The sequence below is a fragment of the Pan troglodytes genome, chromosome 9 (genome assembly GCF_028858775.2).
Source record: "Pan troglodytes isolate AG18354 chromosome 9, NHGRI_mPanTro3-v2.0_pri, whole genome shotgun sequence".
NCBI classification, from domain to species: domain Eukaryota; kingdom Metazoa; phylum Chordata; class Mammalia; order Primates; family Hominidae; genus Pan; species Pan troglodytes.
This window is the reverse complement of record NC_072407.2, coordinates 61559190-61572011: the sequence shown is the minus strand read 5'-3', so window position 1 is coordinate 61572011 and position 12822 is coordinate 61559190.

The following is a 12822-nucleotide window of genomic DNA, read 5'->3' as shown; positions in this document are numbered from 1 at the left end:
ATTCACACATAACAATATTAACTTTAAATGTAAATGGGCTAAATGCCCCAATTAAAAGACATAGACTGGCAAATTGGATAAAGAGTCAAGACCCATCAGTTTGCTGTATTCAGGAAACCCATCTCACGTGCAGAGACACACATAGGCTCAAAATAAAGGGATGGAAGAAGATCTACCAAGCAAATGGAAAACAAAAAAAGGCAGGAGTTGCAATCCTAGTCTCAGATAAAACAGACTTTAAACCAACAAAGATCAAAAGAGACAAAGAAGGCCATTACATAATGGTAAAGGGATCAGTTCAACAAGAAGAGCTAACTATCCTAAATATATATGCACCCAATACAGGAGCACCCAGATTCATAAAGCAAGTCATTAGAGACCTACAAAGAGACTTAGACTCCCACACAATAATAATGGGAGACTTTAGCACCCCACTGTCAACATTAGACAGATCAATGAGACAGAAAGTTAACAAGGATACCCTGGAATTGAACTCAGCTCTGCACCAAGCAGACCTAATAGACATCTACAGAACTCTCCACCCCGAATCAACAGAATATACATTCTTTTCAGCACCACACCACACCTATTCCAAAATTGACCACATGGTTGGAAGTAAAGCTCTCCTCAGCAAATGTAAAAGAACAGAAATTATAACAAACTGTCTCTCAGACCACAATGCAATCAAACTATAACTCAGGATTAAGAAACTCACTCAAAACTGCTCAACTACATGGAAACTGAACAACCTGCTCCTGAATGACTGCTGGGTACATAACGAAATGAAGGCAGAAATAGATGTTCTTTGAAACCAACGAGAACAAAGACACAACATACCAGAATCTCTGTGACACATTTAAAGCAGTGTGTAGAGGGAAATTTATAGCACTAAATGCCCACAAGAGAAAGCAGGAAAGATCTAAAATTGACACCCTAACATCACAATTAAAGGAACTAGAGAAGCAAGAGCAAACACATTCAAAAGCTAGCAGAAGGCAAGAAATAACTAAGATCAGAGTAGAACTGAAGGAAATAAAGACACAAAAAACCCTTCAAAAAATCAATGAATCCAGGAGCTGGTTTTTTGAAAAGATCAAGAAAATTGATAGACTGCTAGCAAGAGTAATAAAGAAGAAAAGAGTGAAGAATCAAATAGACACAATAAAAAATTACAAAGGGGATATCACCACTGATCCCACAGAAATACAAACTACCATCAGAGAATACTATAAACACCTCTATGCAAATAAACTAGAAAATCTAGAAGAAATGGATACATTACAGGACACATACGCCCTCCCAAGACTAAACCAGGAAGAAGTTGAATTTCTGAATAGACCAATAACAGGCTCTGAAATTGAGGCAATAATTAATAGCTTATCAACCAATAAAAGTCGAGGACCAGATGGATTCACAGCCAAATTCTACCAGAGGTACAAGGAGGAGCTGGTACCATTCCTTCTGAAACTATTCCAATCAATAGAAAAAGAGGGAGTCCTCCCTAACTCATTTTATGAGGCCAACATCATCCTGATACCAAACCTGGCAGAGACACATCAAAAAAAGAGAATTTTAGACCAATATCCTTGATGAGCATTGATGCAAAATCCTCAATAAAATACTGGCAAACTGAATCCAGCAGCACATCAAAAAGCTTATCCACCATGATCAAGTGGGCTTCATCCCTGGGATACAAGGCTGGTTCAACATATGAAATTCAATAAACGTAATCCAGCATATAAACAGAACCAAAGACAAAAACCACATGATTATCTCAATAGATGCAGAAAAGGCCTTTGACAAAATTCAACAATGCTTCATGCCAAAAACTCTCAATAAATTAGGTACTGATGGGATGTATCTCAAAATAATAAGAGCTATCTAACACAAACCCACAGCCAATATCATACTGAATGAACAAAAACTGGAAGCATTCCTTTTGAAAACTGGCACAAGACAGGGATGCCCTCTCTCACCACTGCTATTCAACATAGTGTTGGAAGTTCTGGCCAGGGCAGTTAGGCAGGAGAAGGAAATAAAGGGCATTCAATTAGGAAAAGAGGAAGTCAAATTGTCCCTGTTTGCAGATGACATGATTGTATATCTAGAAAACCTCATCATCTCAGCCCAAAATCTCCTTTAGCTGATAAGCAACTTCAGCAAAGTCTCAGGATACAAAATCAATGTACAAAAATCACAAGCATTCTTATACACCAATAACAGACAAACAGAGAGCCAAAGTGTGAGTGAACTCCCATTCACAATTGCTTCAAAGAGAATAAAATACCTAGGAATCCAACTTACAAGGGACATGAAGGACCTCTTCAAGGAGAACTGCAAACTACTGCTCAACAAAATAAAGGAGGACACAAACAAATGGAAGAAATGGCCATACTGTCCAAGGTAATTAATAGATTCAATGCCATCCCCATCAAGCTACCAATGACTTTTTTCACAGAATTGGAAAAAACTACTTTGAAGTTCATATGGAACCAAAAAAGAGCCTGCATCTCTGAGTCAATTCTAAGCCAAAAGAACAAAGCCAGAGGAATCACGCTACCTGACTTCAAAGTATACTACAAGGCTACAGTAACAAAAACAACACGGTACTGGTACCAAAACAGAGATATAGACCAATGGAACAGAACAGAGCCCTCAGATATAATGCCACATATCTACAACTATCTGATCTTTGACAAAGCTGACAAAAACAAGCAATGGGGAAAGGATTCCCTATTTAATAAATGGTGCAGGGAAAACTGGCTAGCTATATATAGAAAGCTGAAACTGGATCCCTTCCTTACACCTTATACAAAAATCAATTCAAGATGGATTAAAGACTTAAACGTTAGACCGAAAACCATAAAAACCCTAGAAGAAAACCTAGGCAATACCATTCAGGACATAGGCATGGGCAAGGAATTCATGTCTAAAACACCAAAAGCAATGGCAACAAAACCCAAAATTGAAAAATGGGATCTAATTAAACTGAAGAGCTTCTGCACAGCAAAAGAAACTACCATCAGAGTGAACAGGCAACCTACAAAATGGGAGAAAATTTTCACAACCTACTCATGTGACAAAGGGCTAATATTCAGAATCTACAGTGAACTCAAATTTACAAGAAAAAAACAAACAACCCCATCAAAAAGTGGGCGAAGGATATGAACAGACACTTCTCAATAGAAGACATTTATACAGCCAAAAAACACATGAAAAAATGCTCATCATCACCGGCCATCAGAGAAATGCAAATCAAAACCACAATGAGATATCATCTCACACCAGTTAGAATGGCAATCATTAAAAAGTCAGGAAACAACAGGTGCTGGAGAGGATGTGGAGAAATAGGAACGCTTTTACACTGTTGGTGAGACTGTAAACTAGTTCAACCATTGTGGAAGTCAGTGTGGTGATTCCTCAGGGATCTAGAACTAGAAATACCATTTGACCCAGCCATCCCATTACTGGGTATATACCCAAAGGATTGTAAATCATGCTGCTATAAAGACACATGCACATGTATGTTTATTGTGGTACTATTCACAGTAGCAAAGACTTGGAACCAACCCAAATGTCCAACAATGATAGACTGGATTAAGAAAATGTGGCACATATACACCATGGAATACTATGTAGCCATAAAAAAGGATGAGTTCATGTCCTTTGTAGGGACATGGATGAAATTGGAAATCATCATTCTCAGTAAACTATCGCAAGAACAAAAAACCGAACACCGCATATTCTCACTCATAGGTGGGAATTGAACAATGAGAACACATGGACACAGGAAGGGGAACATCACACTCCAGGGACTGTTGTGGGTTTGGGGGAGAGGGGAGGGATAGCATTAGGAGATATACCTAATGCTAAATGATGAGTTAATGGGTGAAGTACGCCAACATGGCACATGTATACATATGTAACAAACCTGCACTTTGTGCACATGTACCGTAAAACTTAAAGTATGATAATAATAAAATAAAAAAATGTTAGACCTAAAACCATAAAAACCCTAGAAGAAAACCTAGGCAATACCATTCAGGACATAGGCATGGGCAAGGACTTCATGACTAAAACACCAAAAGCAATGACAACAGAAGCCAAAATTGAGAAATGGGATCTAATAAAACTAAAGAGCTTTTGCACAGCAAAAGAAACTACCATCAGAGTGAACAGGCAACCTACAGAATGGGAGAAAATTTTTACAATCTACCCATCTGACAAAGGGCTAATATCCACAGTCTACAAAGAACTTAAACAAATTTACAAGAAAAAATCAAATAACCCCATCAAAAAGTGGGTGAAGGATATGAACAGACACTTCTCAAAAGAAAACATTTATGCAGCCAATAGACACATGAAAAAATGCTCATCATCACTGGCCATCAGAGAAGTGCAAATCAAAATCACCATGAGATACCATCTCACACCTATTAGAATGGTGATCATTAAAAAGTCAGGAGACAACAGGTGCTGGAGAGGATGTGGAGAAATAGGAATGCTTTTACACTGTTGGTGGGACTGTAAACTAGTTCAACCATTGTGGAAGTCAGTGTGGCGATTCCTCAAGGATCTAGAACTAGAAATACCATTTGACCCAGCCATCCCATTACTGGGTATATACCCAGAGTATTGTAAATCATGCTGCTATAAAGACACATGCACACGTATTTTTATTGTGGCACTATTCACAATAGCAAAGACTTGGAACTAACCCAAATGTCCATCAATGATAGACTGGATTAAGAAAATGTGGCACATATATACCATGGAATACTATGCAGCCATAAAAAATGATGAGTTCATGTCCTTTGTAGGGACAAGGATGAAGCTGGAAACCATCATTCTGAGCAATTTATCACAAGGACAAAAAACCAAACACACCACATGTTCTCCCTCATAGGTGGGAATTGAACAATGAGAACACTTGGACACAGGGTGGGGAACATCACACACTGGGGCCTGTCCTGGGGTACGGTGGGATAGCATTAGGAGATATACCTAACATAAATGATGAATTAATGGGTGCAGCAACCAACATGGCACAGGTATACATACATAACAAACCTGCAGGTTGTGCACATGTACCCTAGAACTTAAAGTATAATTGAAAAAAATAAAAATAAATAAGGATTACGAAAAAGAAATACACCAAAATAGAACCCCCTTAAAGCATAAATCTAACAGGACCTACGTAACAATCACACAATGAAAAAAGAAAGGTATTCACGCAACAAATAGCATGATAAATGGAATAATACCTTACATCTCAATGGTAACATTGTATGTAAATGGCCTAAATGCCCCACTTGAAAGTTACAGAATGGATAAGAATTCACCAACCAAGTTTCTGAGGTCTTCAGGAGACCTACCTAACACATAAGAACTCACATAATCTTAAGGGAAAATGGTGGAAAAAGATATTCCATGCAAATGGACAGGAATAGTGAGCAGGAGTTGCTATTTTTATATCAGGCAAAACAAACCTTAAAGCAACAACAGTTAGAAAAGACAAAGAGGGACATTATATAATGATAAAAGGACTAATCCAACAGGAATAAATCACAATTCCAAATATATATATGCACCTAAAACTTGTGCTCCCAAATTTATAAAACAATTACTACTAGACCCAATAAATGAGATAGAGAGCAACACAATAACAGTGGGGAAATTTAGTACTTCACTGACAACACTAGACAGGTCATCAAGACAGAAAGTCAACAAAGAAACAATGAACTTAAACTATACCCTAGAACAAATGAACTTAACAGATATTTACAGAACATTTTACCCAACAACCACAGAATACATCCTCCAAGATGGATTACATAATAGGCCACAAAACAAGTCTCAATAAACTTAAGAAACAGAAATTATATCAAGTACTTTTTCACACCACAGTAGAATAAAATTGGAAATCAGCTCCAAAAGGAACCCTCAAAAGCATGCAAATACATATAAATTAAATAACCTACTTCTGAATAATCATTGATCAACAATGAAATCAAGATGGAAATTAAAAAATTATTTGAACTGAATGATAATACTGACACACCAAATCAAAACTTCTGGGATACAGCAAAAGCAGTGCTAAAAGGAAAATTGATAGCACTAAATGCCTACATCAAGAAGTCCAAAAGAGCACCAATAGACAACATAAGGTCACAACTCAAGGAACTAAAGAAATAAGAACAAAGCAAACCCAAACCGAGCAGAAAAAAAACAAATAACAAAGATCAGAGCAGAACTAAATGAAATAGAAACAAACAAAAAAATACAAAAGATAAATGAAATGAAATGCTGGTTCTTTGAAAAGATAAATAAAATTGATAGACCAATTGGTGAGATTAACCAAGAAAAAAAGAGAATATCCAAATAAGCTCAATTAGAAATGAAATGGGAGGTATTACAACTGATATCACAGAAATACAAAAGACCATTCAAGGCTACTATTAACACCTTTATGCACATAAACTAGAAAACCTAGAGGAGATGGATAAATTCCTGAAAATATACAACCCTCCTAGGTTAAACCAGAAATAAATAGAAACTCTGAACAGACCAATAACAAGCAGTGAGGTTGTAATGGTAATAAAAAAAATGTCAACAAAAAAGTCCAGGACCACATGGATTCACAGCTGAATTCTATCAGATAGTCAAAGAAAAATTGGTACCAATCCTATTGACACTATTCCACAAGATAGAGAAAGGGTATTCTCCCTAAATTATTCTTTAAAGCCAGTATCACCCTAATATCAAAACCAGAAAAAGACATAATAAAAAACAAAACTACAGACAAATATCCTTGATGTACATTTGATATGGTTTTGCTGTGTCCCCACCCAAATCTCATGTTGAATTGTAGTTCCTGTAATCCCCACGTGCCATGGGAGGGACCCAGTGGGAGGTAATTGAATCATGGGGATGGTTACCCTCATGCTCTTTTCGTGATAGTGAGTTCTCATAAGATCTGATGTTTTTAGAAGGGGCTTTTATCACTTTGCTTGGCGCTTTTCTCTTCTGCCACCATTTGAAGGAGGACATGTTTGCTTCCCCTTCTGCCATGATTGCAAGTTTCCTGAGGCTTCCCCAGCCATCCAGGACTGTGAGTCAATTAAACTCCTTTCCTTTATAAATTAAAAATAAAAATCTTGAGTATTTCTTCACAGCAGCATGAGAATGAAGTAATACAACATAGATGCAAAAATCCTCTATGAAATACTAGCTAACCAAATTCAGTAGCATATGGAAAAGATAATTCACCATGACCAGTGGGTTTCATACCAGGGATTCAGGGATGGTTTAACATATACAAGTCATTAAACATGATACACCACATAAACATTATTAAAGACAAAAATCACATGATCATCTAAATAAATGCAGAAAAGGCATTTGACAAAATCCAGCATCCCTTTATGATTAACATCCTCGCAAAATTGGCATAGAAGGGACATACCTTAAGGTAATAAAAGCCAACTGTTGCAAACCCACAGCCAACATTACACTGAACAGGAAAAAGTTGAAAGCATTCCCCCTGATAAATGTAACAAGACAAGGACACCCACTCTTACTACTTCTATTTAACATAGTACTGGAAGTCCTAGCCAGAGCAATCAGACAAGAGAAAGAAATAAAGGGCATCCAAATCAGTAAAGAGGAAGTCAAACTGTCACTGTTTGCTGATGATATAATTGTATACCTAGAAAACCCTAAAGCTTCATCCAAAAAGATCCTAGAACTGGTAAATGAATTCAGCAAAGTTTAAGGATACAAAATTAATGTACACAAATCAGAAACTCTACCATACACCAACAGTGGCCAAGCTGAGAATCAGATCAAGAACTCAATCACTTTTACAATAGCTGCAAAAACAAACAAACAAAAATACTTAGGAATATACCTAACGAAGGAGGTGAAAGACCTTTATAAGGAAAAGTACAAAGCATTGCTAGAAGAAATCATAGGCAACCCAAACAAATGGGAACACATCCCATACTCATGGATGGGTAGATTCAATATTGTAAAAATGACCATATGGCCAAAAACAATCTACAAACTCAATGCAATTCCAATCAAAATACCACCATCAGTCTTCACAGAACTAGAAAAAACAATCCTAAAATTCATAAGGAATCAAAAAAGAGCCTGCATGGCCAAAGCAAGACTAAGCACATAGAAAAAATCTGGAGGCATCACATTACCCACTTCAAACTATACTATAAGGCCATAGTCACCAAAACAGCATGGTACTGGTACAAAAATAGGCACATAGACCAATGGAACAGAATAGAGAATCCAGAAATAAACCCAAATACTAACAGCCAACTAATCTTTGACAAAGCAAACAAAACCACAAAGTGACAAAAGGACACCCTATTCAACAAATGGTGCTGGGATAGCTGGCAAGACAGATGTAGAAGAATAAAAGTGTATCCTCATATCTCATCTTACACAAAAATCAACACAAGATGGATTAAAGACTTAGATCTAAGACCTGAAACCATAAAAATTCTAGAAGATAACATTGGAAAAACCCTTCTAGACGTTGGCTGAGGCAAAGACTTCATGACCAAGAACTCAAAAGCAAATGCAAAAAACCCAAAAATAAATAGATGGGACTTAATTAAACAAAAAAGCCTCTGCACAGCAAAAGGAATACATCAACAGAGTAAACAGACAACCCACAGAATGAGAGAAAATCTTCACAATCTATACATCTGACATAGGACTAATATCCAGAATACATAAAGAACTCAAACAAATCAGCAAGAAAAAAACAAACAATCTCATAAAAAAGTGGGCTAAGGACATGAATAGACAATTCTCAAAAGAAGATATACAAGCAGCCAACAAGCATATGAAAAAATGCTCAACATCACTAATTATTAGGGAAATGCAAATCAAAACCACAATGCAATACCACCTTGCACCTGCAAGAATAGCCATAATAAAAAAATAGTTGTTGGCACAAATGTAGTGAAAAGGGAACACTTTTACACTGTTGGTGGGAATGTAAACTAGTACAACCACTACGAAATACAGTGTGGAGATTCCTTAAAGAACTAAAAGTAGATCTACCATTTGATCTTGCAATTTCATTACTATGTATCTACTCAATATGCTTCACAACTCTTTTATTATTATTATTTTTTTGAGATGGAGTCTCACTCTGTTGCCCAGGCTGGAGTGCAGTGGTGTGATCTTGGCTCACTGCAACCTCCACTTCTTGGGTTCAAGTGATTCTCCTGCCTCAGCCTCCTGAGTAGCTGGGACTACAGGGGTGTGCCACCACATCTAGCTAATTTTTAAATATTTTTAGTAGAGATAGGGTTTCACCCTGTTATCCAGGATGGTCTTGATCTGCTGACCTTGTGATCTGCCCGCCTCGTCCTCCCAAAGTGCTGGGATTACAGGCGTGAGCCACTGCGCCTGGCCCAGAACTCTTAATTGGTTCACGAAGGGCCCATAAAAGACGGTCGGATGGGACCAGCTGAGAACATTTCCCACTCATTTTCCTTATCCAACTCTCCTGAGAATAATTAATGGAAAATTCTGTCTTCTGATAATTGCTTCTTCTTTTGTTTTTTGTTTCCCTAAGGAAACATTTAAGAGAATCTCTAGTGGAAGGGATGTCTCCTGGAAAATAACTCTATGCTATTCTGAGGACCAAGGGCAAGGCTGAGGTATAGCACCAAGACAAACCAGCGGTGTTAGCCGTACTCCCAGGTTCCACTTAGGCACAGAAATGTGAAGGATGTCTTTGTAAGTAATGTTGGCAGAGGCATCCAAGAACAGTTTGTCTTCAGTGTCTCCAATTCACCATCAACACTTGCTCCATACTGTTCTTTGCTTTTCTCTTTCCTCTTCTGTCTTGCTCTCCTAACTCACGGGTGGGCTTAAAGTAACGATGTTTGCTCCTCCCTCTTATTATCTATCTTCCCTTTTCTAATACCTACTATTTGTTGTTTTGTCATACTACCTTCACTTCTCCAAAGTAGTTACTTATGTTTTAATAGACACCAAGGTCTCTTAGCTAGAAGTGAAACCTCTTGTGTGGAATGATAAGCATTACCCAGGATGTGGAGTGGTAATGGAGAGTAGAGATTTCCTGAGACCACACCATGTAGGACCATGGTTCCAAATTCCACATTGCCAAATGATTCCCCTTTTTGCTATTATTAACCCCAGCCTTGAAAGATTTACCCTCAAAGCACCATTTAAGTAATAATAATTATTATTAATAATACTAGTAAAATAATAAACTCTTACTGTAACAACTATTAATCAAGAGCCTGCTCTTGTATTAGCTACTATTTCCTGTCTTAACTAAGGGCTTTAAATGACCCTGTGAGGTAGGCATTATTATCATTTTATATAAGATTAAAATAAAGCTCAGAGGAATTAAGTAATCTAGCTAAAATCATACCATAAACAAATATTGAAATTTAACTTTCCTCTTAATAATAAATTTCTCCATTTTAATTCATCAAAGACAATAAAATATTCTTAGTCTGACATACAGAAACCACAGTAAAGTGCTGTTATTCTCATAGAAAGCAAAGAAATTTAATGGTTTAATTTCTCTTTATAGTGTACTTTAGAATAAATTTACATATTTCTATTAGCATTTGAAATATTGATAATGGCTTGTTGCTATTTTCATAGGCTCTGGCAATTAATAAATATTGTAATTGTTGATATAGGAGGTGACTTGCCAATAATTGATATTGGGCCTGCATACCCCTTTTGACCTCTTACATTATTTTTTAACTTTAAAAAGCCAAAACCTCACATATTATTGGACCCCCAAAATGTCTAATATGTATATTTTTCCAGAAAAATCTTGGATGGTGTTAATTTAAGTCTTTTCAAAGGCAGGAAGATGAACAAAACAACATCTGAAAATTCCCATTAATACCAGGAAGGTGATAGTATTTTCCAGCAATAAGAAAATCCAACATTGTTCTTTCCATTTGTTTAGATTGGAATGGTTCAACCTAAACAAAGCTTTGTAGGTCCTGATGGAGTCTGTTGATTCTTGCAAAAACTCATCTCCTCTGCTCTAGAGTATTTGAACTATTGGAAGGGTTCACAGAAATTTACAGGAATGAATATGGTTCCCTTTTGGAATGAGTTGAGTTATTTTCCTTTATTCTGTTGGAATTTTTTGTTTCAAAACTGGCCTTTATGCAATGAGGAAATTATCTTACTTAAATCATTTATTTTTTAAATTTTTCTTGTTTTTTCTTTTTATTGTAAAATTTTTACACACGTACAAAATACATAAAGTATAAATGTGTGCTATAATGGCATAGAAAAACACTAGTGTAACTATAACTAACATCAGGAAATACAGCACACCATCATCCCAGAGGCCCTCTGTGTCTTTCTGAATCACAAAAACCTCTTTCCACATCCCATGTAACCATTTATTGCTTTACTTTATAATTTTGCTGTGTATGTATGTATGTATGTATCACTAACCAAAGTAGTTTAGTTTTGCTTCTTCCTAAGTTTAAAATTTTTGCAATCCTATTTAAATATCCTTTTGTGTTTTGCTTCTCTTACTTACTGTTATAGTTACAACTTTCTTCCTTGTAATCGTGCAATCATAATTTGTTTCATTTTTATGTAGCATTTCAGTGTATAGACCAAAATTTACATATCCATTCCACATTGATGGGTATTTGAGACTAATACAATGTTGTTCTGGAGAAGTAGAACTACTGAGTCATAATGAATAACCACGTTGTGTGAATTTTCAGCTTTCCTGTTTTGCAAAGTCGCTGTCCTAGGTTGGAATTCCAGAAAACAAGCTGGGAGGCCAAAATTTGCCTGCAGGAGATTTATTGGGGAATATTCTCAGAATCAACACTTGAAATAAAGTGACTTTCCATGTACATTTTAGAATCAGTTGTCAACAATTGGTCACTTTGTGTGTTAGTCCGTTCTCACACTGCTATAAAGAAATACTGGAGACTGGGTAATTTAGAAAGAAAGGAGGTTTAATTGGCTCACAGTTCCACAGGCTGTATAGGAAGCATGGCTGGGGAGGCCTCAAGGGACTTACAGTCATGGCAGAAGGAGAAGTAAGGCACATCTGACATGGTGGCAGGAGAGAGAGCAAGCCATGGGAGGTGACACACCTTAAAACCGTCAACTCTCGTGAGAACTTACTCTCTATCAGGAGAATAGCAAAGGAAAAATCTACCCCCATGACCCAGTCATCTCCCACCAGGTCCCTCCTCTGACACATGGGGATTACAATTCAAGTTGAGATTTGGGTACGGACACAGAGTTAAACCATATCAGTGGCCCCACTGCTGGGGGCATCAAGGTCGCTACCAATGGCTCACACTTTGACCCGGTGGCAGCAGCTAGCAGAGGCAGTGGCTGGGGGTGGAGTATGTCCATGGGGTTCCAGGGATGTGGAGATGCATGGGCTGTTGTGCCCAGGGCAGGATGCAATCTGTTAGGGGCTGGGCTTTTAAGGTGGCACTGTGCTGTAGCTGCTTAGGACTCAGGGAGTATGTGGGATCCAGTGTGAGCTCCCTCTCTGGAGCAATGTCATCATATGGTCTTCAGGCAGATCTCTAGATTAGTCTAGGACCCACATAGATTGATGGTTTTCCTGTGGTTAAGATTGCAGGAGTTCTTGGTGGAAATGTGGATCACTGGGGTTCTCTCACTTATGCTTTGCTCACATTGGGGAGCCTCTGCAGGCTCCCAGCTGATCCCAGCTGAGCAGACTGCCTTGCTTCCCTCTCCTTCCTTGCCTTAGGTGTTTCCTGTTACTTCTCTGTAGAATTCCAG